The sequence below is a fragment of the Pinus tabuliformis genome, chromosome 4_2 (genome assembly GCF_031772625.1).
Source record: "Pinus tabuliformis cultivar Carrire ecotype Pingquan chromosome 4_2, CPIR1, whole genome shotgun sequence".
Taxonomy (NCBI): domain Eukaryota; kingdom Viridiplantae; phylum Streptophyta; class Pinopsida; order Pinales; family Pinaceae; genus Pinus; species Pinus tabuliformis.
Window position 1 is genome coordinate 192,348,728 of NC_142304.1, and position 7,006 is coordinate 192,355,733.

A 7,006-nucleotide genomic window follows, 5' to 3' on the forward strand; every position below is an offset into this window, starting at 1 on the left:
GGATGATCTGACAGTAGAACTTATGTTTAGTTTAGGGTTTTTTCCCTAGAAGGAAACCCCTCTCTTTGTATGAGGGCATTGTATTTGAGGTTGTGTAATAGATGTGTATTCTCTGAGCGAGAACAAAGAGGTGAGGCTGTGAGAGAAAACAGAGGATATTACAACAAATCTATTGTAGGTTGTGTCTTTTCATTTTGCTGGATAATAGAAAGGAAGGACTGGTTGTTCAGGGTGGACGTAGCCCAAACTGGGTGAACCACGTATATCTGTGTCTCTCTTGTTTTATGTGTTTTCTGTGTTTATATTTCTGCAATATTTTATGTGTTCGATTGCTCCGTAATATATATTTTTCTAACACTAACTCATTAACCCCTACAAATATCTCTTCCACCTCGCTATGAAATATGAACCAATCATGTGTCTCTTTCTCTTGGAATGAAAACTACAGTGTTGGTCTCCACTCCTGCCATAGTGAAGGAAGTTCCACATACCCACGACCATGCCCTTAGAGGATGAGTTGTCCTACAATCAGCCAAGTACAACATCAGGGCATCCATATCACCTCCTTATAGTACACCTATGATTCTCATTTATGCTTCCAACTTGTGGCTGAACAATGTTAAAAAAATAGGGTCTGGGCTTATCCCTCTGGAGAAGATTTGGTTGTTGACAAGGAAGGGAGATCACTTTTCACTGGGTGAAATGACAAATAGATGAAGTGCTTTTGGGATGACTAGTCGGGCGCCGAATGGGTGGAGAATTAGATGTTCATTGGAAAATGACCCCTCAGATTGGCCCTCGGTCCAGGGGATGAGTTAAATGTGTGCGCGGGAGATAGGGTACTCCTACCACTTTTGCATATGTTTTTCATTAAGAATGAGCATCATATTGGTTGTTTTATTGTTTTAGAATTTGAAAATCGTGCACGTTATAGTAAATCATTTGGATGATGCCCAGGAGCTCATTGACTATGCAATTTCCATAGCGCTTATGGAGAGTAAGCATGTGTATATCAACATCAGCTGTAATATTATTGTTGTTCAACACCTTGCTTTTAGTCAGTAACCTGTTCCATATTCTCTAACACCCAGGTAACAAATTCTTGGAATTTCATCAATGTGTGGTGTTCTTTGAAGCTAATCTTATTTTGCTAATTTTTTTCCCCAAGTTGACACAAGATTTCCAAATCTTTAATTAATCCTAATCTTGTTTGACATGGATTCCTTTGGACTACATTAGTTATGGGCTAATTTTGTTTGACATGGTTTCCTTTGGACTACATCAATTGTAGGCTAAATAATCTTAAAAGATGGGAAGTTGCAATGGAGATGACAATATAATTCCTAAATGCAATAGTGAAGCCAGTGTTAGTAGGTGGGCCAAAGATGAGAGTTGTTAAGGAAAAAATGCATTTGTGGAATTAGCAGATGCATCGGGTTATCCCGTGGCTGTAATGCCCTCTGCTAAGGGGCAGGTTCCAGAGACTCATCCTCATTTCATAGGGACTTACTGGGGTGCAATAAGTACTTCATTCTGTGCTGAAATAGTTGAGTCAAGATATGCATGTTTATTTGCATGATTGGTTCTCAATGGAAATAGCGCAATGGGTCATTCAATGCTATTGAAAAAGGAGAAAGTTATAATGGTGCAATCTAACAGGGTGACTCTAGGAAACAGGCCTACTGATGGGTGTCTACTGAAGAAAGATTTCTTAGAAGCGTTTGGAAAGAAGTTGAAGCACAACCAAACATGTTTGGAAGATTATTGGAACATTTTTGTTCCTGAGGGTAAAGTGCACCAAATGAGCCCTTAAGGGTCAATGTGCTATTCAAATGCATTTAGGTAAGGCCTCAAAGAATCTAACCTAATTCTGAAGTAAAATCAGTCAGACATTTGTCTTTTAGTTGGAATTCTTCTTAGAAGGCACATTTGCAGTGAGATTATTGATGATATTCACTGGTATAAAATGGTTGGTTGCAGGGCATGCTCACAAATGAAATTGTTGTAATTGCTGAAACTGGTGACTCTTGGTTCAATTGCCAGAAGCTTAAATTGCCAGAAAAGTGTGGGTAAGTCAGATGTAATTTCTCTGTAAAGGACACTTCGTAATTTAGTAATTTGCTTGTTGCCAAGAGATGGAAACCTATTGGTTGTCGAGTATTATTTTTTCTGAATGATTTTTGTCATTTATGGTTGCAAGGTTTTGTCTATGAAGAAAAATTACAATTTATTCTTTTGAGCAAAATATGAATCACGTAAGGAAAGGTTATGTTTAGGATGTGTTTAAACAAATATGGTTAGGAACATAGTTTTATATGCTCATGTACATTAGTTTCTTAGATATACTTAGGAAAATTTTGTATTTAGTACTAATATATGTTATTGTTAATGAATGAAAAAATAACACTAATTGAAAATCCAGTATGAAATGGAGATGATTGTTCATGGATGAGCGACCTACTCTGATGGTGCTTTGTTTTTGTATATTTCCAAATTGTTAGTTCCCTGTGCTGAACGTGTTTTTGGTAGGTATGAGTTTCAAATGTAGTATGGATCAATCACCGGGTTTGTAGGAGCAACACTCGGATATGCTCAAGCAACACCAAACAAACATGTAATTGCATGCATTGGTGATGGAAGCTTCCAGGTGAAGATGCAAGGATTTTTATTTCAAATTATGAAATATTGTTTTAATTAGTAAAAATGAACGAGTACTAGTGTCTAAGCTTTGAAATATTAATTTCCTTTGAACTCTCTATTTTATCCAAAAATTAGTGATTTTTTATCTAAATTTATTCTTCCTTATTTGAAAAAGTCACAGTCCAGGAAGTGTCTACTATGATTCGAAATGGGCATAATACTATCACTTTTTATTAATAATGGAGGATACACTATAGAGGTCGAAATTCATGATGGACCATACAATGTCATAAAGAATTGGAACTACACCGGTATAGTAAAGGCCATTCATAATGGTGAAGGGAAATGTTGGACTGAGAAGGTATTTTTTTCTCTATATTCATACCATGGCCAACAATTTTACAAGGGATTCTTGTTTCTTTTATGGATATGTCAATGATGTTACAAACCAGTCTATTAGCTAAGGGACAAATGCTTTTCTTGTTAGGAACCTTTGAACCTTTGTAGCTCTAACTTTCACTAGTAGTTTGTGTTGCTCAACCAACTTAGGGACTATTGAAACAAGAAAATAACTTGTGCCTTTGGAAAGTTAGAATGATCTGAATCTGTTGGTTTCTTTTGTTGATTTTTATCATGGGTATTTTTTATTCCCACAAGTCCTACATGATTTTTAGATTTCATATCATGGCAGAGCCTATGAAAATATAGACTTCAGGCTAATTATTTCAAACATGATATTTATCTGTTGTTTTGTTTCTTCCTTCTTACCATGGAAGTTTTCTCTTCTTGTCTGCTCTGCATGGTTTCCTGCAAGCTTTAGAAAATGTAGGATTCCCAATCAATCATGTTTTGCTAAAATATTTAAAACATGATCTTAATTTGTTGGCTCCTTTCGTTGATTCTTATTAATTTGTTGTGTGCCATTTAATAGTACTACTACTTTATGTGCAGGTTAGGATGGAAGAATAGGTTGTAGAGGCCATTAAAAGTTCACTAGGACCTAAAAAGGATTGCTTATTCTTCATTGAAGTCATTGTATACAAGGATGATACAAGCAAAGAGTTGCTTGATTGGGGTCTAGGGACTCGCAACAAACAACAGGCCACCAAATCTTGAGTTGGGGGCTTTGAAAACATGAGCAAGGGTTTGTTATTTTTGTCAATATTTATTTGCACACATTGCTTTGAGGCTTTCCAACTTCTTGATATTTGTGTTTCATTGTGATTTAGGTGTTTCATTTGTTTCCTGTGTTGGCCTATGCCTGTGTTTTTGTTTAGGAAAATTTCCAGTAAATGGGATCCAAGTCCAACACGAATGGAGCAACAAGGACATATATGATAAAATTCAAAACAATCTTAATTTGACTCTTCTCCCAATGTCAAATTCCATGAATTTGGTTAGTCTCACTATTGTTCATTGATGTTACCATCTCCACTCTTTAAAGTTTATATCAAGAAAATTATCAATACAAAATACACCAATAAGGCTAGTATTGGCAATTCTTCTCTAAATAAAAGCAAGGTAACACTAAAACTTGTTAATTGAAACTAGATTCTTATAGACAACTACAGAGCTAGCACTCATTTCATTCCTCTTTAAGATGCTATAAGTGTGAATATATCTGTTAAAGAAATTCTGAAAGTATCTGGAATTATTTATTACACTATATTGATGAACAACTAGCCTATTGATACTCTGGAGCTTATCTGGTAACAACGAATCTACACACCACTCTACACTCTTCTAATGCTTAATTTGATGAAAATTTAGATCACCCAATGATACTCACTCTGCATATTTTGAGAAACAAATAATTTTTCCAACTTATCTTGGTCGTCATACTATGATTTGCACACATAAAAAAATCAGAAAGTTCAGACACCTACATTATCCTTGTTGAAAAGAATATTTGGAGGCATACTTTCTTGTCCTCTATACTAGTCCAACCACAAATGCTAGAAAAGAATGTGGGCACCTGTAATCTGAAAGAATGGTTTCTATGATGGTGAGCTTTGACAAAACTTCCTCTTGAATTAGTATCACTGGTGAACCATTCACCCTGTGCCCATGATGGATGAATATCAATCTGATCTCTACTGATAGAGGGTATTTGGTCTGCAAGAGGGGGAGGAAGGATTTGACCATCTGCAAAGAGAGGATTGGAATCAAATTTTTTTTGTCCTGCAGCAAATTCATCATGCATCATACTGAGGCACATTTTCTCTCATCTGTTTGAAGAATCTATCCTGCTCTCAACTTCAAGGAATTGGCCAAATGAAGGAGGCATATTATTTTGATCATAACCAACGAAGCTTCAACACAAACCGCACCATGACTTAGACCGTGAATTGCATTTATGTCTTCTAGGTGTCTCCGAGGATGGATGTTCTCAACCATCAATAACTCTAGTAGAAACTGCCAAATCAGACTAAAGTCCAATTAGGTTTCCAAGGGTTATGCTCTTATCATAGAAGAAAGACCTCACTCACTACCATCCATTAGAAAACTCATCGATTGTTAATAATTTTGGGGAGAAAGATCTAAACCTTAAACATCCGAATATAAAATATTATATATGTGTGTGTGTATTAGGGAAATGTGGAATTTTACCTCGATGTCTAAATCTAATGAACAATTTGAAGAAATACTTGGAGAAACAATTATTAATGAGCCTCATAAATGGGTAATTATATGGGCTCATTTTACCTCCTAACCTAGTCATATCAACCACTCTCTTATCTTATTGTATGATTTTCTGATTATATTTGTGCTTATAGGGTGAGTTGAGTTAGTTATTATGCCATTTGGCCTAACATGTATTTAATGCAGATTATTGATGGATTTCGAGGTCAAAGTCAAGGATCTATAGGTCAACTACAACAATAACTCGAAGGAGACAGTGGAGAAGACTATTAGGAGGGAATCCCCCTCATTTATTGTTCCTCACTTCGAATTCCCCTTCATTCAGCTCGAAGTACAAGAAGCCGAATCATGCACTAGAAGGCAGCCGAGCAAGTGGAAGATGATTGATAGTTATCTCGAGTTTTGGGAGCCAAGCCTGCCTGATTTTAATGAAGTCATTGGTAGCTTCAAATGTATAAGTAGAGAGGCCTAGGGCCTCACTAGGGTCGACTTTTTTTCTTCTATAAACTCTGCTCAAATTTCAAGCTTACTATTTTGTGACAATTTTATGTAATCTTGCTATTTTTTGATAATGAAGATGGAATCCTTTTTGAGCTAGCACTGAGTTACCTAGAGGGTTGAAGCTCTTGGGTTAGGGCCCAATCCAAGTAGCCAAACTTCTCTTTACTTGTATTGGTATTCTTTACTTCTATTTGTAGATTAGTTTGCTGCTAGATGTATTTCTCTTATGTTTAAGAATAAGTTGCATTTAATGATTTAGTAGCCTGTTTCCATTTGTGCTTTTTGTAGAATGTTAAGTAATGATTAGAGAAGATTCAAAAGGCTAGAAACAATGCCTTGGCCTCTCTTCCTCCTTCTAAGACCATGATTTGAGGCAAAGACTCTCTTGCTACCCCAAAAACACAAATTTTCCTCATTCCTAGGTCTTCTAGTGTTTGCAGCTCTCTAGTAGGTTGATAATTCAATTTTTCTTTGCCTTAGATCTTCTTTATCATGTTCACTTCCTGATTTGCAATAGTCCTTTTGCATGCTTTCATTTCTTATAACATTTACCAGCATTCCCTTCTATACATCCTAGTTTAGGCCATTTTAATGCAAAACTCTGTTTTTCTTAAGATGCACTCATTTCATTGATTGCTGGATTTTCTTGGTTGAATGTTAGTTTATATGTAGCAGATCTCTTCCAGAAGTAGGCCAGCGTACCAGCAATCACACCTTCCATTTGATCCATGCCCTATAGGTCTCCCAAACCTCACCTCAATTCTACCCTAGTTTCCTTCATTTTTCATAGAACTTCTTCCTCTCTCCTTGAGCACACCCAATCATCGTTCTCTCTCTTGGTGATTCATGATAGACCTTAGGCGCCCTAACACCTCATTCCAACCTTTATCCACCTTTTCCACCCACTCTCACACCCTCAAAACAATGAAAATTGCTCTTGGCCTCGTCTTGCAGGCCTCCTGTAGTTTCCCTGTTTTCCTCCTGTAGTTTTCCTGTGTTCTCTTGTAGGCTTTCTTTTGAAGTCCAAGTATAGGAATGATCCAGGTGGATGTTGGTGGCCACCCACCAACCCATTTGGACCCCCACAACTGTCTCTTTCAGTCTTTTCAGTTTCCTAATTTGCAGCACAATTTACTATTTTTAGCAGTTTTTCGGGTCCTGAACTTCCGGAGCCGTTTTGAGGCCCTAAACGACGTTTTTTTGGGAATATGGGGCAACATGA

The 7,006-nt window shown here is 36.7% G+C and overlaps 1 pseudogene; it reads right to left on the minus strand.

Moving 5' to 3' along the window:
- Positions 1-4,522: 4,522 nt before the first annotated feature.
- On the minus strand, positions 4,523-6,514 carry LOC149168796 (uncharacterized; annotated as a pseudogene).
- Between the last annotated feature and the right edge of the window lie 492 nt (positions 6,515-7,006).